We start from the raw sequence: 26,135 nt of genomic DNA, 5'->3' as shown, positions 1-26,135 counted from the left end.
TTATACTTAGTTAGTTGCATTGGATTAAGACACATTTTAACCCCATAAACACTAACATAGCTGTTTACAGCTACTAAGCAATGTTTTCTTGCTGTTAGCCTGTTTTGGGACAAAATGGGTATAAGTGGCTTTTAAACTCTTCACATCTATCTCAAACTCTTATAATTAGTTAGTTGCATTGGATTAAGAAACATTTTAACCCTAGAAACACTAACATAGCTGTTTACAACTTCTAAGCAATGTTTTCTTGGTTTTAGCCTGTTTTGGGACAAAATGGGTATAAGTGGCTTTTAAACTCTCCACATCTATCTCAAACTCTTATAATTAGTTAGTTGCATTGGATTAAGACACATTTTAACCCCATAAACACTAACATAGCTGTTTACAGCTTCTAAGCAATGTTTTCTTGGTTTTAACCTGTTTTGGGACAAAATGGTTATAAGTGGCTTTTAAACTCTCCACATCTATCTCAAACTCTTATACTTAGTTAGTTGCATTGGATTAAGACACATTTTAACCCCATAAACACTAACATAGCTGTTTACAACTTCTAAGCAATGTTTTCTTGGTTTTAGCCTGTTTTGGGACAAAATGGGTATAAGTGGCTTTTTAAACTCTCCACATCTATCTCAAACTCTTATAATTAGTTAGTTGCATTGGATTAAGACACATTTTAACCCCATAAACACTAACATAGCTGTTTGCAGCTTCTAAGCAATGTTTTCTTGGTTTTAGCCTGTTTTGGGACAAAATGGTTATAAGTGGCTTTTAAACTCTCCACATCTATCTCAAACTCTTATACTTAGTTAGTTGCATTGGATTAAGACACATTTTAACCCCATAAACACTAACATAGCTGTTTACAGCTACTAAGCAATGTTTTCTTGCTGTTAGCCTGTTTTGGGACAAAATGGGTATAAGTGGCTTTTAAACTCTTCACATCTATCTCAAACTCTTATAATTAGTTAGTTGCGTTGGATTAAGACACATTTTAACCCCAGAAACACTAACATAGCTGTTTACAACTTCTAAGCAATGTTTTCTTGGTTTTAGCCTGTTTTGGGACAAAATGGGTATAAGTGGCTTTTAAACTTTCCACATCTATCTCAAACTCTTATAATTAGTTAGTTGCATTGGATTAAGACACATTTTAACCCCATAAACACTAACATAGCTGTTTACAGCTTATAAGCAATGTTTTCTTGGTTTTAGCCTGTTTTGGGACAAAATGGGTATAAGTGGCTTTTAAACTCTCCACATCTATCTCAAACTCTTATAATTAGTTAGTTGCATTGGCTTAAGACACATTTTAACCCCATAAACACTAACATAGCTGTTTACAGCTTCTAAGCAATGTTTTCTTGGTTTTAACCTGTTTTGGGACAAAATGGTTATAAGTGGCTTTTAAACTCTCCACATCTATCTCAAACTCTTATACTTAGTTAGTTGCATTGGATTAAGACACATTTTAACCCCATAAACACTAACATAGCTGTTTACAGCTACTAAGCAATGTTTTCTTGCTGTTAGCCTGTTTTGGGACAAAATGGGTATAAGTGGCTTTTAAACTCTCCACATCTATCTCAAACTCTTATAATTAGTTAGTTGCATTGGATTAAGACACATTTTAACCCCATAAACACTAACATAGCTGTTTACAGCTTCTAAGCAATGTTTTCTTGGTTTTAGCCTGTTTTGGGACAAAATGGTTATAAGTGGATTTTAAACTCTCCACATCTATCTCAAACTCTTATACTTAGTTAGTTGCATTGGATTAAGACACATTTTAACCCCATAAACACTAACATAGCTGTTTACAGCTACTAAGCAATGTTTTCTTGCTGTTAGCCTGTTTTGGGACAAAATGGGTATAAGTGGCTTTTAAACTCTTCACATCTATCTCAAACTCTTATAATTAGTTAGTTGCGTTGGATTAAGAAACATTTTAACCCTAGAAACACTAACATAGCTGTTTACAACTTCTAAGCAATGTTTTCTTGGTTTTAGCCTGTTTTGGGACAAAATGGGTATAAGTGGCTTTTAAACTCTCCACATCTATCTCAAACTCTTATAATTAGTTAGTTGCATTGGATTAAGACACATTTTAACCCCATAAACACTAACATAGCTGTTTACAGCTTCTAAGCAATGTTCTCTTGGTTTTAACCTGTTTTGGGACAAAATGGTTATAAGTGGCTTTTAAACTCTCCACATCTATCTCAAACTCTTATACTTAGTTAGTTGCATTGGATTAAGACACATTTTAACCCCATAAACACTAACATAGCTGTTTACAACTTCTAAGCAATGTTTTCTTGGTTTTAGCCTGTTTTGGGACAAAATGGGTATAAGTGGCTTTTTAAACTCTCCACATCTATCTCAAACTCTTATAATTAGTTAGTTGCATCGGATTAAGACACATTTTAACCCTAGAAACACTAACATAGCTGTTTACAACTTCTAAGCAATGTTTTCTTGGTTTTAGCCTGTTTTGGGACAAAATGGGTATAAGTGGCTTTTAAACTCTCCACATCTATCTCAAACTCTTATAATTAGTTAGTTGCATTGGATTAAGACACATTTTAACCCCATAAACACTAACATAGCTGTTTACAGCTTCTAAGCAATGTTTTCTTGGTTTTAACCTGTTTTGGGACAAAATGGTTATAAGTGGCTTTTAAACTCTCCACATCTATCTCAAACTCTTATACTTAGTTAGTTGCATTGGATTAAGACACATTTTAACCCCATAAACACTAACATAGCTGTTTACAACTTCTAAGCAATGTTTTCTTGGTTTTAGCCTGTTTTGGGACAAAATGGGTATAAGTGGCTTTTTAAACTCTCCACATCTATCTCAAACTCTTATAATTAGTTAGTTGCATTGGATTAAGACACATTTTAACCCCATAAACACTAACATAGCTGTTTGCAGCTTCTAAGCAATGTTTTCTTGGTTTTAGCCTGTTTTGGGACAAAATGGTTATAAGTGGCTTTTAAACTCTCCACATCTATCTCAAACTCTTATACTTAGTTAGTTGCATTGGATTAAGACACATTTTAACCCCATAAACACTAACATAGCTGTTTACAGCTACTAAGCAATGTTTTCTTGCTGTTAGCCTGTTTTGGGACAAAATGGGTATAAGTGGCTTTTAAACTCTTCACATCTATCTCAAACTCTTATAATTAGTTAGTTGCGTTGGATTAAGACACATTTTAACCCCAGAAACACTAACATAGCTGTTTACAACTTCTAAGCAATGTTTTCTTGGTTTTAGCCTGTTTTGGGACAAAATGGGTATAAGTGGCTTTTAAACTTTCCACATCTATCTCAAACTCTTATAATTAGTTAGTTGCATTGGATTAAGACACATTTTAACCCCATAAACACTAACATAGCTGTTTACAGCTTATAAGCAATGTTTTCTTGGTTTTAGCCTGTTTTGGGACAAAATGGGTATAAGTGGCTTTTAAACTCTCCACATCTATCTCAAACTCTTATAATTAGTTAGTTGCATTGGCTTAAGACACATTTTAACCCCATAAACACTAACATAGCTGTTTACAGCTTCTAAGCAATGTTTTCTTGGTTTTAACCTGTTTTGGGACAAAATGGTTATAAGTGGCTTTTAAACTCTCCACATCTATCTCAAACTCTTATACTTAGTTAGTTGCATTGGATTAAGACACATTTTAACCCCATAAACACTAACATAGCTGTTTACAGCTACTAAGCAATGTTTTCTTGCTGTTAGCCTGTTTTGGGACAAAATGGGTATAAGTGGCTTTTAAACTCTCCACATCTATCTCAAACTCTTATAATTAGTTAGTTGCATTGGATTAAGACACATTTTAACCCCATAAACACTAACATAGCTGTTTACAGCTTCTAAGCAATGTTTTCTTGGTTTTAGCCTGTTTTGGGACAAAATGGTTATAAGTGGATTTTAAACTCTCCACATCTATCTCAAACTCTTATACTTAGTTAGTTGCATTGGATTAAGACACATTTTAACCCCATAAACACTAACATAGCTGTTTACAGCTACTAAGCAATGTTTTCTTGCTGTTAGCCTGTTTTGGGACAAAATGGGTATAAGTGGCTTTTAAACTCTTCACATCTATCTCAAACTCTTATAATTAGTTAGTTGCGTTGGATTAAGAAACATTTTAACCCTAGAAACACTAACATAGCTGTTTACAACTTCTAAGCAATGTTTTCTTGGTTTTAGCCTGTTTTGGGACAAAATGGGTATAAGTGGCTTTTAAACTCTCCACATCTATCTCAAACTCTTATAATTAGTTAGTTGCATTGGATTAAGACACATTTTAACCCCATAAACACTAACATAGCTGTTTACAGCTTCTAAGCAATGTTCTCTTGGTTTTAACCTGTTTTGGGACAAAATGGTTATAAGTGGCTTTTAAACTCTCCACATCTATCTCAAACTCTTATACTTAGTTAGTTGCATTGGATTAAGACACATTTTAACCCCATAAACACTAACATAGCTGTTTACAACTTCTAAGCAATGTTTTCTTGGTTTTAGCCTGTTTTGGGACAAAATGGGTATAAGTGGCTTTTTAAACTCTCCACATCTATCTCAAACTCTTATAATTAGTTAGTTGCATCGGATTAAGACACATTTTAACCCTAGAAACACTAACATAGCTGTTTACAACTTCTAAGCAATGTTTTCTTGGTTTTAGCCTGTTTTGGGACAAAATGGGTATAAGTGGCTTTTAAACTCTCCACATCTATCTCAAACTCTTATAATTAGTTAGTTGCATTGGATTAAGACACATTTTAACCCCATAAACACTAACATAGCTGTTTACAGCTTCTAAGCAATGTTTTCTTGGTTTTAACCTGTTTTGGGACAAAATGGTTATAAGTGGCTTTTAAACTCTCCACATCTATCTCAAACTCTTATACTTAGTTAGTTGCATTGGATTAAGACACATTTTAACCCCATAAACACTAACATAGCTGTTTACAACTTCTAAGCAATGTTTTCTTGGTTTTAGCCTGTTTTGGGACAAAATGGGTATAAGTGGCTTTTTAAACTCTCCACATCTATCTCAAACTCTTATAATTAGTTAGTTGCATTGGATTAAGACACATTTTAACCCCATAAACACTAACATAGCTGTTTGCAGCTTCTAAGCAATGTTTTCTTGGTTTTAGCCTGTTTTGGGACAAAATGGTTATAAGTGGCTTTTAAACTCTCCACATCTATCTCAAACTCTTATACTTAGTTAGTTGCATTGGATTAAGACACATTTTAACCCCATAAACACTAACATAGCTGTTTACAGCTACTAAGCAATGTTTTCTTGCTGTTAGCCTGTTTTGGGACAAAATGGGTATAAGTGGCTTTTAAACTCTTCACATCTATCTCAAACTCTTATAATTAGTTAGTTGCGTTGGATTAAGACACATTTTAACCCCAGAAACACTAACATAGCTGTTTACAACTTCTAAGCAATGTTTTCTTGGTTTTAGCCTGTTTTGGGACAAAATGGGTATAAGTGGCTTTTAAACTTTCCACATCTATCTCAAACTCTTATAATTAGTTAGTTGCATTGGATTAAGACACATTTTAACCCCATAAACACTAACATAGCTGTTTACAGCTTATAAGCAATGTTTTCTTGGTTTTAGCCTGTTTTGGGACAAAATGGGTATAAGTGGCTTTTAAACTCTCCACATCTATCTCAAACTCTTATAATTAGTTAGTTGCATTGGCTTAAGACACATTTTAACCCCATAGACACTAACATAGCTGTTTACAGCTTCTAAGCAATGTTTTCTTGGTTTTAACCTGTTTTGGGACAAAATGGTTATAAGTGGCTTTTAAACTCTCCACATCTATCTCAAACTCTTATACTTAGTTAGTTGCATTGGATTAAGACACATTTTAACCCCATAAACACTAACATAGCTGTTTACAGCTACTAAGCAATGTTTTCTTGCTGTTAGCCTGTTTTGGGACAAAATGGGTATAAGTGGCTTTTAAACTCTCCACATCTATCTCAAACTCTTATAATTAGTTAGTTGCATTGGATTAAGACACATTTTAACCCCATAAACACTAACATAGCTGTTTACAGCTTCTAAGCAATGTTTTCTTGGTTTTAGCCTGTTTTGGGACAAAATGGTTATAAGTGGATTTTAAACTCTCCACATCTATCTCAAACTCTTATACTTAGTTAGTTGCATTGGATTAAGACACATTTTAACCCCATAAACACTAACATAGCTGTTTACAGCTACTAAGCAATGTTTTCTTGCTGTTAGCCTGTTTTGGGACAAAATTGGTATAAGTGGCTTTTAAACTCTTCACATCTATCTCAAACTCTTATAATTAGTTAGTTGCGTTGGATTAAGAAACATTTTAACCCTAGAAACACTAACATAGCTGTTTACAACTTCTAAGCAATGTTTTCTTGGTTTTAGCCTGTTTTGGGACAAAATGGGTATAAGTGGCTTTTAAACTCTCCACATCTATCTCAAACTCTTATAATTAGTTAGTTGCATTGGATTAAGACACATTTTAACCCCATAAACACTAACATAGCTGTTTACAGCTTCTAAGCAATGTTCTCTTGGTTTTAACCTGTTTTGGGACAAAATGGTTATAAGTGGCTTTTAAACTCTCCACATCTATCTCAAACTCTTATACTTAGTTAGTTGCATTGGATTAAGACACATTTTAACCCCATAAACACTAACATAGCTGTTTACAACTTCTAAGCAATGTTTTCTTGGTTTTAGCCTGTTTTGGGACAAAATGGGTATAAGTGGCTTTTTAAACTCTCCACATCTATCTCAAACTCTTATAATTAGTTAGTTGCATCGGATTAAGACACATTTTAACCCCATAAACACTAACATAGCTGTTTACAGCTTCTAAGCAATGTTTTCTTGGTTTTAGCCTGTTTTGGGACAAAATGGGTATAAGTGGCTTTTTTGTAAGTTTGAGAGTAGAGTAATCAAGAGATTATGGAAGAGAGTGAAATCGTGTAAAGAGTGAGGAGAGTGAACGATTGAGAGAGAGAGTGTTGGAGAAAGAGAATAAACTCTTTTCTTACTTCTATTAGTATGATACTTACAAACTATTTAAAGACATATACAATAGGATATTCTCTTAGGATCCTATGCACACTAATATGAGGAGAAAGCGACATCTCCTTATTCTAACATGTGATCTCCTCTTCTCTCTTACAACTTGCTCCAACGGCTACAAAGGAAGGATCGAGATGAATGGCGACCGTTGGAGGATCTCTTTGGTGGATTGGGCTCATGAAGGCTTCTATTTGAGGATGGCCCGTTGGTTGGTCGTACGGACGTCCGTACGGTCGTACGGACAAGTGTGTGTGCCGGTTCATACTCCCCCTCAAGCTTGACTTGGGGAACTAGTCAAGCTTGACAACATAGGCACCCACCTCATTAAAAACCTTAGTATAGAAAAACCTCTTGGGAAAACTATACTTAAGGGAAAAAGAGTGTAGGCGCCAAAACAAAGCAAGTCATGGCCGAGTGAGGTTTAGGAGGCCAAGCTTAGGATGGATGTATTCACACACTTGGGGGCTCGCAGCTTTAGTCAGGACGTCTGCAAGTTGTTCTTTGCTTTCGGTATGGCAAGGTAAGACAACTCCAAGCTTGATTTGTTCTCGGACCTTATGGCAATCCACTTCAATGTGCTTGGTCCGCTCATGGAACACTGAATTGGTTGCTATATGAATGGCTGCTTCGTTATCACAGTGCATGGTGATCGGCTTTGTTGATTCTATTCCAAGATCCTTGAGTAACATCTTCAGCCACATTAGCTCCGTCGTTAGCTTCCTCATAGCTCTATACTCTGATTCGGCACTTGAGAGTGAGACGACCTTTTGCTTCTTGCTCTTCCATGTGACCAGGTTCCCTCCAAGGAACGTGCAATAGCCTGTGGTTGAGCGTCGGTCCCCACGATCTCCGGCATAGTCAGCGTCGCAGTAGCCTACCAACTCAGTGCTCTTGTTGCGTCCCATCCATATGCCTTGGCCGGGTGAGCCCTTGATGTACTTGAGGATCCGTGTCAGCATGTTCCAATGGTGCACGGTGGGGTTCTTCATATGCTGGCTTACCTGGTTCACGGCAAAGCAAATGTCAGGCCGTGTGATAGTTAAATAAATGAGCTTACCGACTAGCCGCCGGTAGAGGCTAACGTCTTCGAATGGAGCGGTGTCAAGCTCCCCCTGTCCTCCATCCTTGTAATTCTCTTCTAGGGGCGTTGTTACTGCCTTAGCTCCTAGTTTTCCTGTTTCACTCAATAAGTCTAGTGCATACTTTCTTTGAGACAACAATAACCCTTCATTTGATCTATAAACTTCTATCCCAAGAAAGTATTTCAACTCTCCAAGATCTTTAATATCAAAAACTGATTTCAAGAATGTTTTAGAGTCTTGAATACCTACCGAGTCACTTCCAGTGATGATGATATCATCAACATACACTAGAATGACTACTATACCTTTGGCGCTTGGTAAGGTGAACAAGGTGTGGTCAGCTTCGGATTTGCGAAAGCCTTTGTCAAGGAGTGTGGTGCTAAGCTTGTGATACCAAGCCCTTGGTGACTGCTTCAAGCCATAGATAGCTTTGTTGAGTTTCAAGACCTTTCCCGGACCAATAGTATCCTCCAAACCCGGTGGTGGTCGCATATACACTTCATCCTCCAGTTCTCCTTGCAAGAAGGCATTCTTCACGTCCATTTGCCAAAGTTCCCAGTCGAGGTTGGTGGCGAGAGAGAGTACAACTCGAACCGTGTGAAGCTTAGCCACCGGAGCAAACGTATCAAGATAGTCCTCCCCATACGTTTGCGTGAACCCTCGTGCGACTAGGCGGGCTTTGTGGCGTTCAATCTCCCCATTGCTCTTATATTTGATTGTGAAGATATACCGAGAGGTGACAGCCTTCTTGCCCTTGGGTAAGTCAGCCTCGTCCCATGTATGATTTTGCACCATGGCCGTATTCTCGGCATCCACTGCATCTCTCCATACTTTGTGCTGCTTAGCCTCATCATAGGTCTTGGGGATCCAATCCTCATCAATATGGCCAAGAAACACTTGATGCTCTATCGGAAAATGAGCCAAGGTGCACACGGCCTGAATCGGATGAGCAACGGCCATGCTGTTGTAGTACACACGGGTGTTCTTCCAATGACTAGGAGGATACCTAATACGTTGGCTGCGCCGAAGAGGAACTATAGCCCCAGCTTCGGAGTTGGCTCGTCCTGGAGTAATGATCTCCTCAAGCTGTTCAGCCGTCTCTTCGGTTGTTTCGGCCGTGTTGTCCGCGAGTGACTCGGGTGCTTCCTCATGCTGCTCAGTATGGTCATCGGCATGTGTAGCAGGCTCAGGCTCAGTAAATGGCTCAGGTTGCTCTGGTGATGCTGGTCTGGCTGACTCGGTAGTGATTCGATCGTTTTCAAGACCTAGTCGCTCAAGGATTACTCGGAGGTTGCGAGTCCGATCAGATGGTGAATCAGAGAGGTTACGGAGCTCATCCCAATTCTTCTCATCGTAAAAACCTTGTGTCTCCATGAACTTGACATCACGAGATACTAGAACCCTCCTTGTTGTAGGTTCATAGCACTTATACCCCTTTTGTGTGGTAGAGTAGCCAAGAAACATAGCCTTTGTACTCTTTGCATCAAGCTTGTCTCTTAGCTCACCTGGTCGCAACACATAGCACACACAACCAAACACTCGTAAGTGATCAAATGTAGGTTTGTCATTCGTTAATACCTCAAATGGAGACACATCCTTTAGGATCTTTGTTGGTGTGCGGTTAATAAGATAACAGGCGGCTAGCACCGCATCTCCCCAAAACCTCTTTGGAACCCTTGTGTGAAACATCATAGACCTTGCTACTTCCATGAGATGCCTATTCTTTCTCTCAGCCACTCCATTTTGTTGTGGTGTGTAAGGACAGCTAGTTTGATGAAGAATTCCATGTTTGGCTAGATATTGCTTAAAGGCATGGCTTGTGTACTCTCCACCATTATCTGATCTCAAAATTTTAATCTTGGCATGAAAGTGGTTAGTGACATAATTTTGAAAATTAGTAAAGGCCTCAAGGACTCTATCCTTAGAGGGAAGTAAAGTTATCCAAGTATATTTTGATTTTTCATCAATAAAAGTCACAAAATACTTTTGATTATCTCTAGATAAGCAAGGAGATGTCCAAACATCAGAATGAATTAAATCAAAACATTTTTCATAAATAGTAATAGATTTAGGAAAAACAGCCTTGCAATGTTTACCAAGAATACAAGCCTCACACTCATCATTTTGAAAAGAAACATTAGGAAATATTAAAGATAAAGCTCTTGTGTGAGGGTGTCCTAGCCTAGCATGTAAAATAGAATCACTAGGTTTCATAATAACCGAATTAAAACAAGATGCATTAGAAGATAAGTTCAAGTCCTCAAGCACATAGAGGTCATCCTTGGATCCTCCTTGACCAAGAACCTTACTTGTCTCAATATCCTGAAAATGAACATTGTTAGGACCAAATATAGCATAACAATTTAAATCAGTAGTGGCTCTCTTAACTGATAGCAAGTTAGAAGTAAAGTTTGGCATATAAAATGCCTTAGTCTCCTTATCAAATAGTTTCAAGTTTCCAATGCCTTTAACTGGTACTTTCTCACCATTTGCTATTATCACATTACCATTAGCAGGTTTAATATCACTAATTAGCCTAGAATCACTAATCATGTGATGGGATGCACCAGAATCAACTATGAGGGGTTTAATTTTGTTTGAGGCAAGAAACGCCTTACCGGTGGCCTCTTTGATGGCTTTGATGAGCGCATCAAGGTCGGACCGCCTTACCAGCTCGGACGATGCTGCAGCAAGAGCAGTTCCACTGGTCACTTGTTGAGGTTGCTCAGAGATTGATGACTCCCCCATGGCTACTGCTTGATGAGCTCTCGGTGGTCCTCCGCGGTTTGGTCGTCCACCTCGGATGGTACCTGGCGGTGGTGCTAGATGAGGGTGTAGAATCCAGCAGCGGCTCTTGAAGTGACCAAGCTTCTTACAATGCTCACAAAATGGCGGGTTGTTCTTGTCCTCCGACTTGTAGTAGCCCTTGTTTGCTGATGCCGTCTCAGCTTTGTTAGCGGTCACAAGTTCTCCCTTGCCGCCAAACAATCCCATGGAGCCATGCTCCTTTTGAATTTGGTTACAGACATCATCAAGGCTAGGGAGCTTGTCCGACCGTAGAATATGCTTGATAAGGTCATTGTAGGAGGGGTTCAAGGTCAAGAGAAGGCCGAACACCTTATCTTGTTCACGCCTCTCATTCAGAATGGCCGGATCTATAGTCGCCGGCCGGAGCATCTCTAGTTCAGCCCAAAGGGACCTAAACTTCCCAAAGTGCTTGGTGAACTCCATGTCTTCTTGGTTGAGGTTGTTGATGGCCCTCTTAATCTCAAAAATTCGGTTTACATTTGTAACATTCCCAAAAACATTCTTGAGAGTGTCCCACAAGTCTTTTGCTGTCTCGCAATAAGAGTAAGCTTCAAGTATAGGTGCATCTAGGGAGTTTTGAATGATAGCTAGGACTCCCTGATCTTCTTGAAACCACTTGTTCTTCTCATCGACAAGATCCTTGCCGTCTTTGGTGGTCTCGCCACTAGGAGCTTCGCTCGTCTCAACATGGGACCAAAGTCCTCGGCCGCATAGGGCTGTCTTTGTGGTTCTAGCCCACAGTAAGTAATTCTCTCCCTTGAGAGTAACTGGAACAATGAGAGTTTTGGTAGTTTCCATGGAAAAAGATGAAGAGACCGTTGGTTAAAGCTATTGTCCAACGGTTAAAGAAAGAAGATTCAAGAACAAGAAATTTCAAGAACAAGAAGGAGAATGCGGAAGGGAGTGATGGAGATTTGAGGCAAGAACAGAATCAAATCTGCTCTGATACCATGTAAGTTTGAGAGTAGAGTAATCAAGAGATTATGGAAGAGAGTGAAATCGTGTAAAGAGTGAGGAGAGTGAACGATTGAGAGAGAGAGTGTTGGAGAAAGAGAATAAACTCTTTTCTTACTTCTATTAGTATGATACTTACAAACTATTTAAAGACATATACAATAGGATATTCTCTTAGGATCCTATGCACACTAATATGAGGAGAAAGCGACATCTCCTTATTCTAACATGTGATCTCCTCTTCTCTCTTACAACTTGCTCCAACGGCTACAAAGGAAGGATCGAGATGAATGGCGACCGTTGGAGGATCTCTTTGGTGGATTGGGCTCATGAAGGCTTCTATTTGAGGATGGCCCGTTGGTTGGTCGTACGGACGTCCGTACGGTCGTACGGACAAGTGTGTGTGCCGGTTCATATTTTTAAACTCTCCACATCTATCTCAAACTCTTATAATTAGTTAGTTGCATTGGATTAAGACACATTTTAACCCCATAAACACTAACATAGCTGTTTGCAGCTTCTAAGCAATGTTTTCTTGGTTTTAGCCTGTTTTGGGACAAAATGGTTATAAGTGGCTTTTAAACTCTCCACATCTATCTCAAACTCTTATACTTAGTTAGTTGCATTGGATTAAGACACATTTTAACCCCATAAACACTAACATAGCTGTTTACAGCTACTAAGCAATGTTTTCTTGCTGTTAGCCTGTTTTGGGACAAAATGGGTATAAGTGGCTTTTAAACTCTTCACATCTATCTCAAACTCTTATAATTAGTTAGTTGCGTTGGATTAAGACACATTTTAACCCCAGAAACACTAACATAGCTGTTTACAACTTCTAAGCAATGTTTTCTTGGTTTTAGCCTGTTTTGGGACAAAATGGGTATAAGTGGCTTTTAAACTTTCCACATCTATCTCAAACTCTTATAATTAGTTAGTTGCATTGGATTAAGACACATTTTAACCCCATAAACACTAACATAGCTGTTTACAGCTTATAAGCAATGTTTTCTTGGTTTTAGCCTGTTTTGGGACAAAATGGGTATAAGTGGCTTTTAAACTCTCCACATCTATCTCAAACTCTTATAATTAGTTAGTTGCATTGGCTTAAGACACATTTTAACCCCATAGACACTAACATAGCTGTTTACAGCTTCTAAGCAATGTTTTCTTGGTTTTAACCTGTTTTGGGACAAAATGGTTATAAGTGGCTTTTAAACTCTCCACATCTATCTCAAACTCTTATACTTAGTTAGTTGCATTGGATTAAGACACATTTTAACCCCATAAACACTAACATAGCTGTTTACAGCTACTAAGCAATGTTTTCTTGCTGTTAGCCTGTTTTGGGACAAAATGGGTATAAGTGGCTTTTAAACTCTCCACATCTATCTCAAACTCTTATAATTAGTTAGTTGCATTGGATTAAGACACATTTTAACCCCATAAACACTAACATAGCTGTTTACAGCTTCTAAGCAATGTTTTCTTGGTTTTAGCCTGTTTTGGGACAAAATGGTTATAAGTGGATTTTAAACTCTCCACATCTATCTCAAACTCTTATACTTAGTTAGTTGCATTGGATTAAGACACATTTTAACCCCATAAACACTAACATAGCTGTTTACAGCTACTAAGCAATGTTTTCTTGCTGTTAGCCTGTTTTGGGACAAAATGGGTATAAGTGGCTTTTAAACTTTCCACATCTATCTCAAACTCTTATAATTAGTTAGTTGCATTGGATTAAGACACATTTTAACCCCATAAACACTAACATAGCTGTTTACAGCTTATAAGCAATGTTTTCTTGGTTTTAGCCTGTTTTGGGACAAAATGGGTATAAGTGGCTTTTAAACTCTCCACATCTATCTCAAACTCTTATAATTAGTTAGTTGCATTGGCTTAAGACACATTTTAACCCCATAGACACTAACATAGCTGTTTACAGCTTCTAAGCAATGTTTTCTTGGTTTTAACCTGTTTTGGGACAAAATGGTTATAAGTGGCTTTTAAACTCTCCACATCTATCTCAAACTCTTATACTTAGTTAGTTGCATTGGATTAAGACACATTTTAACCCCATAAACACTAACATAGCTGTTTACAGCTACTAAGCAATGTTTTCTTGCTGTTAGCCTGTTTTGGGACAAAATGGGTATAAGTGGCTTTTAAACTCTCCACATCTATCTCAAACTCTTATAATTAGTTAGTTGCATTGGATTAAGACACATTTTAACCCCATAAACACTAACATAGCTGTTTACAGCTTCTAAGCAATGTTTTCTTGGTTTTAGCCTGTTTTGGGACAAAATGGTTATAAGTGGATTTTAAACTCTCCACATCTATCTCAAACTCTTATACTTAGTTAGTTGCATTGGATTAAGACACATTTTAACCCCATAAACACTAACATAGCTGTTTACAGCTACTAAGCAATGTTTTCTTGGTTTTAGCCTGTTTTGGGACAAAATGGGTATAAGTGGCTTTTAAACTCTCCACATCTATCTCAAACTCTTATAATTAGTTAGTTGCATTGGCTTAAGACACATTTTAACCCCATAGACACTAACATAGCTGTTTACAGCTTCTAAGCAATGTTTTCTTGGTTTTAACCTGTTTTGGGACAAAATGGGTATAAGTGGCTTTTAAACTCTTCACATCTATCTCAAACTCTTATAATTAGTTAGTTGCGTTGGATTAAGAAACATTTTAACCCTAGAAACACTAACATAGCTGTTTACAACTTCTAAGCAATGTTTTCTTGGTTTTAGCCTGTTTTGGGACAAAATGGGTATAAGTGGCTTTTAAACTCTCCACATCTATCTCAAACTCTTATAATTAGTTAGTTGCATTGGATTAAGACACATTTTAACCCCATAAACACTAACATAGCTGTTTACAGCTTCTAAGCAATGTTCTCTTGGTTTTAACCTGTTTTGGGACAAAATGGTTATAAGTGGCTTTTAAACTCTCCACATCTATCTCAAACTCTTATACTTAGTTAGTTGCATTGGATTAAGACACATTTTAACCCCATAAACACTAACATAGCTGTTTACAACTTCTAAGCAATGTTTTCTTGGTTTTAGCCTGTTTTGGGACAAAATGGGTATAAGTGGCTTTTTAAACTCTCCACATCTATCTCAAACTCTTATAATTAGTTAGTTGCATCGGATTAAGACACATTTTAACCCCATAAACACTAACATAGCTGTTTACAGCTTCTAAGCAATGTTTTCTTGGTTTTAGCCTGTTTTGGGACAAAATGGGTATAAGTGGCTTTTTAAACTCTCCACATCTATCTCAAACTCTTATAATTAGTTAGTTGCATTGGATTAAGACACATTTTAACCCCATAAACACTAACATAGCTGTTTGCAGCTTCTAAGCAATGTTTTCTTGGTTTTAGCCTGTTTTGGGACAAAATGGTTATAAGTGGCTTTTAAACTCTCCACATCTATCTCAAACTCTTATACTTAGTTAGTTGCATTGGATTAAGACACATTTTAACCCCATAAACACTAACATAGCTGTTTACAGCTACTAAGCAATGTTTTCTTGCTGTTAGCCTGTTTTGGGACAAAATGGGTATAAGTGGCTTTTAAACTCTTCACATCTATCTCAAACTCTTATAATTAGTTAGTTGCGTTGGATTAAGACACATTTTAACCCCAGAAACACTAACATAGCTGTTTACAACTTCTAAGCAATGTTTTCTTGGTTTTAGCCTGTTTTGGGACAAAATGGGTATAAGTGGCTTTTAAACTTTCCACATCTATCTCAAACTCTTATAATTAGTTAGTTGCATTGGATTAAGACACATTTTAACCCCATAAACACTAACATAGCTGTTTACAGCTTATAAGCAATGTTTTCTTGGTTTTAGCCTGTTTTGGGACAAAATGGGTATAAGTGGCTTTTAAACTCTCCACATCTATCTCAAACTCTTATAATTAGTTAGTTGCATTGGCTTAAGACACATTTTAACCCCATAGACACTAACATAGCTGTTTACAGCTTCTAAGCAATGTTTTCTTGGTTTTAACCTGTTTTGGGACAAAATGGTTATAAGTGGCTTTTAAACTCTCCACATCTATCTCAAACTCTTATACTTAGTTAGTTGCATTGGATTAAGACACATTTTAACCCCATAAACACTAACATAGCTGTTTACAGCTACTAAGCAATGTTTTCTTGCTGTTAGCCTGTTTTGGGACAAAATGGGTATAAGTGGCTTTTAAACTCTCCACATCTATCTCAAACTCTTATAATTAGTTAGTTGCATTGGATTAAGACACATTTTAACCCCATAAACACTAACATAGCTGTTTACAGCTTCTAAGCAATGTTTTCTTGGTTTTAGCCTGTTTTGGGACAAAATGGTTATAAGTGGATTTTAAACTCTCCACATCTATCTCAAACTCTTATACTTAGTTAGTTGCATTGGATTAAGACACATTTTAACCCCATAAACACTAACATAGCTGTTTACAGCTACTAAGCAATGTTTTCTTGCTGTTAGCCTGTTTTGGGACAAAATGGGTATAAGTGGCTTTTAAACTTTCCACATCTATCTCAAACTCTTATAATTAGTTAGTTGCATTGGATTAAGACACATTTTAACCCCATAAACACTAACATAGCTGTTTACAGCTTATAAGCAATGTTTTCTTGGTTTTAGCCTGTTTTGGGACAAAATGGGTATAAGTGGCTTTTAAACTCTCCACATCTATCTCAAACTCTTATAATTAGTTAGTTGCATTGGCTTAAGACACATTTTAACCCCATAGACACTAACATAGCTGTTTACAGCTTCTAAGCAATGTTTTCTTGGTTTTAACCTGTTTTGGGACAAAATGGTTATAAGTGGCTTTTAAACTCTCCACATCTATCTCAAACTCTTATACTTAGTTAGTTGCATTGGATTAAGACACATTTTAACCCCATAAACACTAACATAGCTGTTTACAGCTACTAAGCAATGTTTTCTTGCTGTTAGCCTGTTTTGGGACAAAATGGGTATAAGTGGCTTTTAAACTCTCCACATCTATCTCAAACTCTTATAATTAGTTAGTTGCATTGGATTAAGACACATTTTAACCCCATAAACACTAACATAGCTGTTTACAGCTTCTAAGCAATGTTTTCTTGGTTTTAGCCTGTTTTGGGACAAAATGGTTATAAGTGGATTTTAAACTCTCCACATCTATCTCAAACTCTTATACTTAGTTAGTTGCATTGGATTAAGACACATTTTAACCCCATAAACACTAACATAGCTGTTTACAGCTACTAAGCAATGTTTTCTTGCTGTTAGCCTGTTTTGGGACAAAATGGGTATAAGTGGCTTTTAAACTCTTCACATCTATCTCAAACTCTTATAATTAGTTAGTTGCGTTGGATTAAGAAACATTTTAACCCTAGAAACACTAACATAGCTGTTTACAACTTCTAAGCAATGTTTTCTTGGTTTTAGCCTGTTTTGGGACAAAATGGGTATAAGTGGCTTTTAAACTCTCCACATCTATCTCAAACTCTTATAATTAGTTAGTTGCATTGGATTAAGACACATTTTAACCCCATAAACACTAACATAGCTGTTTACAGCTTCTAAGCAATGTTCTCTTGGTTTTAACCTGTTTTGGGACAAAATGGTTATAAGTGGCTTTTAAACTCTCCACATCTATCTCAAACTCTTATACTTAGTTAGTTGCATTGGATTAAGACACATTTTAACCCCATAAACACTAACATAGCTGTTTACAACTTCTAAGCAATGTTTTCTTGGTTTTAGCCTGTTTTGGGACAAAATGGGTATAAGTGGCTTTTTAAACTCTCCACATCTATCTCAAACTCTTATAATTAGTTAGTTGCATCGGATTAAGACACATTTTAACCCCATAAACACTAACATAGCTGTTTACAGCTTCTAAGCAATGTTTTCTTGGTTTTAGCCTGTTTTGGGACAAAATGGGTATAAGTGGCTTTTTAAACTCTCCACATCTATCTCAAACTCTTATAATTAGTTAGTTGCATTGGATTAAGACACATTTTAACCCCATAAACACTAACATAGCTGTTTGCAGCTTCTAAGCAATGTTTTCTTGGTTTTAGCCTGTTTTGGGACAAAATGGTTATAAGTGGCTTTTAAACTCTCCACATCTATCTCAAACTCTTATACTTAGTTAGTTGCATTGGATTAAGACACATTTTAACCCCATAAACACTAACATAGCTGTTTACAGCTACTAAGCAATGTTTTCTTGCTGTTAGCCTGTTTTGGGACAAAATGGGTATAAGTGGCTTTTAAACTCTTCACATCTATCTCAAACTCTTATAATTAGTTAGTTGCGTTGGATTAAGACACATTTTAACCCCAGAAACACTAACATAGCTGTTTACAACTTCTAAGCAATGTTTTCTTGGTTTTAGCCTGTTTTGGGACAAAATGGGTATAAGTGGCTTTTAAACTTTCCACATCTATCTCAAACTCTTATAATTAGTTAGTTGCATTGGATTAAGACACATTTTAACCCCATAAACACTAACATAGCTGTTTACAGCTTATAAGCAATGTTTTCTTGGTTTTAGCCTGTTTTGGGACAAAATGGGTATAAGTGGCTTTTAAACTCTCCACATCTATCTCAAACTCTTATAATTAGTTAGTTGCATTGGCTTAAGACACATTTTAACCCCATAGACACTAACATAGCTGTTTACAGCTTCTAAGCAATGTTTTCTTGGTTTTAACCTGTTTTGGGACAAAATGGTTATAAGTGGCTTTTAAACTCTCCACATCTATCTCAAACTCTTATACTTAGTTAGTTGCATTGGATTAAGACACATTTTAACCCCATAAACACTAACATAGCTGTTTACAGCTACTAAGCAATGTTTTCTTGCTGTTAGCCTGTTTTGGGACAAAATGGGTATAAGTGGCTTTTAAACTCTCCACATCTATCTCAAACTCTTATAATTAGTTAGTTGCATTGGATTAAGACACATTTTAACCCCATAAACACTAACATAGCTGTTTACAGCTTCTAAGCAATGTTTTCTTGGTTTTAGCCTGTTTTGGGACAAAATGGTTATAAGTGGATTTTAAACTCTCCACATCTATCTCAAACTCTTATACTTAGTTAGTTGCATTGGATTAAGACACATTTTAACCCCATAAACACTAACATAGCTGTTTACAGCTACTAAGCAATGTTTTCTTGCTGTTAGCCTGTTTTGGGACAAAATGGGTATAAGTGGCTTTTAAACTTTCCACATCTATCTCAAACTCTTATAATTAGTTAGTTGCATTGGATTAAGAAACATTTTAACCCCATAAACACTAACATAGCTGTTTACAGCTTATAAGCAATGTTTTCTTGGTTTTAGCCTGTTTTGGGACAAAATGGGTATAAGTGGCTTTTAAACTCTCCACATCTATCTCAAACTCTTATAATTAGTTAGTTGCATTGGCTTAAGACACATTTTAACCCCATAGACACTAACATAGCTGTTTACAGCTTCTAAGCAATGTTTTCTTGGTTTTAACCTGTTTTGGGACAAAATGGTTATAAGTGGCTTTTAAACTCTCCACATCTATCTCAAACTCTTATACTTAGTTAGTTGCATTGGATTAAGACACATTTTAACCCCATAAACACTAACATAGCTGTTTACAGCTACTAAGCAATGTTTTCTTGCTGTTAGCCTGTTTTGGGACAAAATGGGTATAAGTGGCTTTTAAACTCTCCACATCTATCTCAAACTCTTATAATTAGTTAGTTGCATTGGATTAAGACACATTTTAACCCCATAAACACTAACATAGCTGTTTACAGCTTCTAAGCAATGTTTTCTTGGTTTTAGCCTGTTTTGGGACAAAATGGTTATAAGTGGATTTTAAACTCTCCACATCTATCTCAAACTCTTATACTTAGTTAGTTGCATTGGATTAAGACACATTTTAACCCCATAAACACTAACATAGCTGTTTACAGCTACTAAGCAATGTTTTCTTGCTGTTAGCCTGTTTTGGGACAAAATGGGTATAAGTGGCTTTTAAACTCTTCACATCTATCTCAAACTCTTATAATTAGTTAGTTGCGTTGGATTAAGACACATTTTAACCCCAGAAACACTAACATAGCTGTTTACAACTTCTAAGCAATGTTTTCTTGGTTTTAGCCTGTTTTGGGACAAAATGGGTATAAGTGGCTTTTAAACTTTCCACATCTATCTCAAACTCTTATAATTAGTTAGTTGCATTGGATTAAGACACATTTTAACCCCATAAACACTAACATAGCTGTTTACAGCTTATAAGCAATGTTTTCTTGGTTTTAGCCTGTTTTGGGACAAAATGGGTATAAGTGGCTTTTAAACTCTCCACATCTATCTCAAACTCTTATAATTAGTTAGTTGCATTGGATTAAGACACATTTTAACCCCATAAACACTAACATAGCTGTTTACAGCTTCTAAGCAATGTTTTCTTGGTTTTAACTTGTTTTGGGACAAAATGGTTATAAGTGGCTTTTAAACTCTCCACATCTATCTCAAACTCTTATACTTAGTTAGTTGCATTGGATTAAGACACATTTTAACCCCATAAACACTAACATAGCTTTTTACAGCTACTAAGCAATGTTTTCTTGCTGTTAGCCTGTTTTGGGACAAAATGGGTATAAGTGGCTTTTAAACTCTCCACATCTATCTTAAACTCTTATAATTAGTTAGTTGCATTGGATTAAGACACATTCTAACCCCATAAACACTAACATAGCTGTTTACAGCTTCTAAGCAATGTTTTCTTGGTTTTAGCCTGTTTTGGGACAAAATGGTTATAAGTGGATTTTAAACTCTCCACATCTATTTCAAACTCTTATACTTAGTTAGTTGCATTGGATTAAGACACATTTTAACCCCATAAACACTAACATAGCTGTTTACAGCTACTAAGCAATGTTTTCTTGCTGTTAGCCTGTTTTGGGACAAAATTGGTATAAGTGGCTTTTAAACTCTTCACATCTATCTCAAACTCTTATAATTAGTTAGTTGCGTTGGATTAAGAAACATTTTAACCCTAGAAACACTAACATAGCTGTTTACAACTTCTAAGCAATGTTTTCTTGGTTTTAGCCTGTTTTGGGACAAAATGGGTATAAGTGGCTTTTAAACTCTCCACATCTATCTCAAACTCTTATAATTAGTTAGTTGCATTGGATTAAGACACATTTTAACCCCATAAACACTAACATAGCTGTTTACAGCTTCTAAGCAATGTTTTCTTGGTTTTAACCTGTTTTGGGACAAAATGGTTATAAGTGGCTTTTAAACTCTCCACATCTATCTCAAACTCTTATACTTAGTTAGTTGCATTGGATTAAGACACATTTTAACCCCATAAACACTAACATAGCTGTTTGCAACTTCTAAGCAATGTTTTCTTGGTTTTAGCCTGTTTTGGGACAAAATGGGTATAAGTGGCTTTTTAAACTCTCCACATCTATCTCAAACTCTTATAATTAGTTAGTTGCATTGGATTAAGACACATTTTAACCCCATAAACACTAACATAGCTGTTTACAGCTTCTAAGCAATGTTTTCTTGGTTTTAGCCTGTTTTGGGACAAAATGGTTATAAGTGGCTTTTAAACTCTCCACATCTATCTCAAACTCTTATACTTAGTTAGTTGCATTGGATTAAGACACATTTTAACCCCATAAACACTAAAATAGCTGTTTACAGCTACTAAGCAATGTTTTCTTGCTGTTAGCCTGTTTTGGGACAAAATGGGTATAAGTGGCTTTTAAACTCTTCACATCTATCTCAAACTCTTATAATTAGTTAGTTGCGTTGGATTAAGACACATTTTAACCCCAGAAACACTAACATAGCTGTTTACAACTTCTAAGGAATGTTTTCTTGGTTTTAGCCTGTTTTGGGACAAAATGGGTATAAGTGGCTTTTAAACTTTCCACATCTATCTCAAACTCTTATAATTAGTTAGTTGCATTGGAGTAAGACACATTTTAACCCCATAAACACTAACATAGCTGTTTACAGCTTATAAGCAATGTTTTCTTGGTTTTAACCTGTTTTGGGACAAAATGGTTATAAGTGGCTTTTAAACTCTCCACATCTATCTCAAACTCTTATACTTAGTTAGTTGCATTGGATTAAGACACATTTTAACCCCAGAAACACTAACATAGCTGTTTACAACTTCTAAGCAATGTTTTCTTGGTTTTAGCCTGTTTTGGGACAAAATGGGTATAAGTGGCTTTTAAACTCTCCACATCTATCTCAAACTCTCATACTTAGTTAGTTGCATTGGATTAAGACACATTTTAACCCCATAAACACTAACATATCTATTTACAGCTACTAAGCAATGTTTTCTTGGTTTTAGCCTATTTTGGGACAAAATGGTTATAAGTGGCTTTTAAACTCTCCACATCTATCTCAAACTCTTATAATTAGTTAGTTGCATTGGATTAAGACACATTTTAACCCCATAAACACTAACATAGCTGTTTACAGCTACTAAGCAATGTTTTCTTGCTGTTAGCCTGTTTTGGGACAAAATGGGTATAACTGGCTTTTAAACTCTCCACATCTATCTCAAACTCTTATAATTAGTTAGTTGCATTGGATTAAGACACATTTTAACCCCATAAACACTAACATAGCTGTTTACAGCTACTAAGCAATGTTTTCTTGCTGTTAGCCTGTTTTGGGACAAAATTGGTATAAGTGGCTTTTAAACTCTTCACATCTATCTCAAACTCTTATAATTAGTTAGTTGCGTTGGATTAAGAAACATTTTAACCCTAGAAACACTAACATAGCTGTTTACAACTTCTAAGCAATGTTTTCTTGGTTTTAGCCTGTTTTGGGACAAAATGGGTATAAGTGGCTTTTAAACTCTCCACATCTATCTCAAACTCTTATAATTAGTTAGTTGCATTGGATTAAGACACATTTTAACCCCATAAACACTAACATAGCTGTTTACAGCTTCTAAGCAATGTTTTCTTGGTTTTAACCTGTTTTGGGACAAAATGGTTATAAGTGGCTTTTAAACTCTCCACATCTATCTCAAACTCTTATACTTAGTTAGTTGCATTGGATTAAGACACATTTTAACCCCATAAACACTAACATAGCTGTTTGCAACTTCTAAGCAATGTTTTCTTGGTTTTAGCCTGTTTTGGGACAAAATGGGTATAAGTGGCTTTTTAAACTCTCCACATCTATCTCAAACTCTTATAATTAGTTAGTTGCATTGGATTAAGACACATTTTAACCCCATAAACACTAACATAGCTGTTTACAGCTTCTAAGCAATGTTTTCTTGGTTTTAGCCTGTTTTGGGACAAAATGGTTATAAGTGGCTTTTAAACTCTCCACATCTATCTCAAACTCTTATACTTAGTTAGTTGCATTGGATTAAGACACATTTTAACCCCATAAACACTAAAATAGCTGTTTACAGCTACTAAGCAATGTTTTCTTGCTGTTAGCCTGTTTTGGGACAAAATGGGTATAAGTGGCTTTTAAACTCTTCACATCTATCTCAAACTCTTATAATTAGTTAGTTGCGTTGGATTAAGACACATTTTAACCCCAGAAACACTAACATAGCTGTTTACAACTTCTAAGGAATGTTTTCTTGGTTTTAGCCTGTTTTGGGACAAAATGGGTATAAGTGGCTTTTAAACTTTCCACATCTATCTCAAACTCTTATAATTAGTTAGTTGCATTGGAGTAAGACACATTTTAACCCCATAAACACTAACATAGCTGTTTACAGCTTATAAGCAATGTTTTCTTGGTTTTAACCTGTTTTGGGACAAAATGGTTATAAGTGGCTTTTAAACTCTCCACATCTATCTCAAACTCTTATACTTAGTTAGTTGCATTGGATTAAGACACATTTTAACCCCAGAAACACTAACATAGCTGTTTACAACTTCTAAGCAATGTTTTCTTGGTTTTAGCCTGTTTTGGGACAAAATGGGTATAAGTGGCTTTTAAACTCTCCACATCTATCTCAAACTCTCATACTTAGTTAGTTGCATTGGATTAAGACACATTTTAACCCCATAAACACTAACATAGCTGTTTACAGCTACTAAGCAATGTTTTCTTGCTGTTAGCCTGTTTTGGGACAAAATGGGTATAAGTGGCTTTTAAACTCTTCACATCTATCTCAAACTCTTATAATTAGTTAGTTGCATTGGATTAAGACACAACCCCAGAAACACTAACATAGCTGTTTACAACTTCTAAGCAATGTTTTCTTGGTTTTAGCCTGTTTTGGGACAAAATGGTTATAAGTGGCTTTTAAACTCTCCACATCTATCTCAAACTCTTATAATTAGTTAGTTGCATTGGATTAAGACACATTTTCACCCCATAAACACTAACATAGCTGTTTACAGCTACTAAGCAATGTTTGCTTGCTGTTAGCCTGTTTTGGGACAAAATGGGTATAAGTGGCTTTTAAACTCTTCACATCTATCTCAAACTCTTATAATTAGTTAGTTGCATTGGATTAAGACACATTTTAACCGCATAAACACTAACATAGCTGTTTACAGCTTCTAAGCGATGTTTTCTTGGTTTTAACCTGTTTTGGGACAAAATGGTTATAAATGGCTTTTAAACTCTCCACATCTATCTCAAACTCTTACACTTAGTTAGTTGCATTGGATTAAGACACATTTTAACCCCATAAACACTAACATAGCTGTTTACAGCTACTAAGCAATGTTTTCTTGCTGTTAGCCTGTTTTGGGACAAAATGGGTATAAGTGGCTTTTAAACTCTTCACATCTATCTCAAACTCTTATAATTAGTTAGTTGCATTGTATTAAGGCACATTTTAACCCCAGAAACACTAACATAGCTGTTTACAACTTCTAAGCAATGTTTTCTTGGTTTTAGCCTGTTTTGGGACAAAATGGGTATAAGTGGCTTTTAAACTCTTCACATCTATCTCAAACTTTTATAATTAGTTAGTTGCATTGGATTAAGACACATTTTAACCCTAGAAACACTAACATAGCTGTTTACAACTTCTAAGCAATGTTTTCTTGGTTTTAGCCTGTTTTGGGACAAAATGGGTATAAGTGGCTTTTAAACTCTCCACATCTATCTCAAACTCTCATACTTAGTTAGTTGCATTGGATTAAGACACATTTTAACCCCATAAACACTAACATAGCTGTTTACAGCTACTAAGCAATGTTTTCTTGCTGTTAGCCTGTTTTGGGACAAAATGGGTATAAGTGGCTTTTAAACTCTTCACATCTATCTCAAACTCTTATAATTAGTTAGTTGCATTGGATTAAGACACAACCCCAGAAACACTAACATAGCTGTTTACAACTTCTAAGCAATGTTTTCTTGGTTTTAGCCTGTTTTGGGACAAAATGGTTATAAGTGGCTTTTAAACTCTCCACATCTATCTCAAACTCTTATAATTAGTTAGTTGCATTGGATTAAGACACATTTTCACCCCATAAACACTAACATAGCTGTTTACAGCTACTAAGCAATGTTTGCTTGCTGTTAGCCTGTTTTGGGACAAAATGGGTATAAGTGGCTTTTAAACTCTTCACATCTATCTCAAACTCTTATAATTAGTTAGTTGCATTGGATTAAGACACATTTTAACCCCATAAACACTAACATAGCTGTTTACAGCTTCTAAGCGATGTTTTCTTGGTTTTAACCTGTTTTGGGACAAAATGGTTATAAATGGCTTTTAAACTCTCCACATCTATCTCAAACTCTTACACTTAGTTAGTTGCATTGGCTTAAGACACATTTTAACCCCATAAACACTAACATAGCTGTTTACAGCTACTAAGCAATGTTTTCTTGCTGTTAGCCTGTTTTGGGACAAAATGGGTATAAGTGGCTTTTAAACTCTTCACATCTATCTCAAACTCTTATAATTAGTTAGTTGCATTGGATTAAGACACATTTTAACCCCAGAAACACTAAAATAGCTGTTTACAACTTCTAAGCAATGTTTTCTTGCTGTTAGCCTGTTTTGGGACAAAATGGGTATAAGTGGCTTTTAAACTCTCCACATCTATCTCAAAGTCTTATAATTAGTTAGTTGCATTGGATTAAGACACATTTTAACC

The sequence above is a fragment of the Camelina sativa genome, chromosome 12, assembly GCF_030686135.1.
Source record: "Camelina sativa cultivar CO46 ecotype springtype chromosome 12, ASM3068613v1".
Taxonomy (NCBI): Eukaryota; Viridiplantae; Streptophyta; class Magnoliopsida; order Brassicales; family Brassicaceae; genus Camelina; species Camelina sativa.
The sequence above is the reverse complement of the archived record's forward strand: the minus strand, read 5'-3'. Positions refer to the sequence as shown.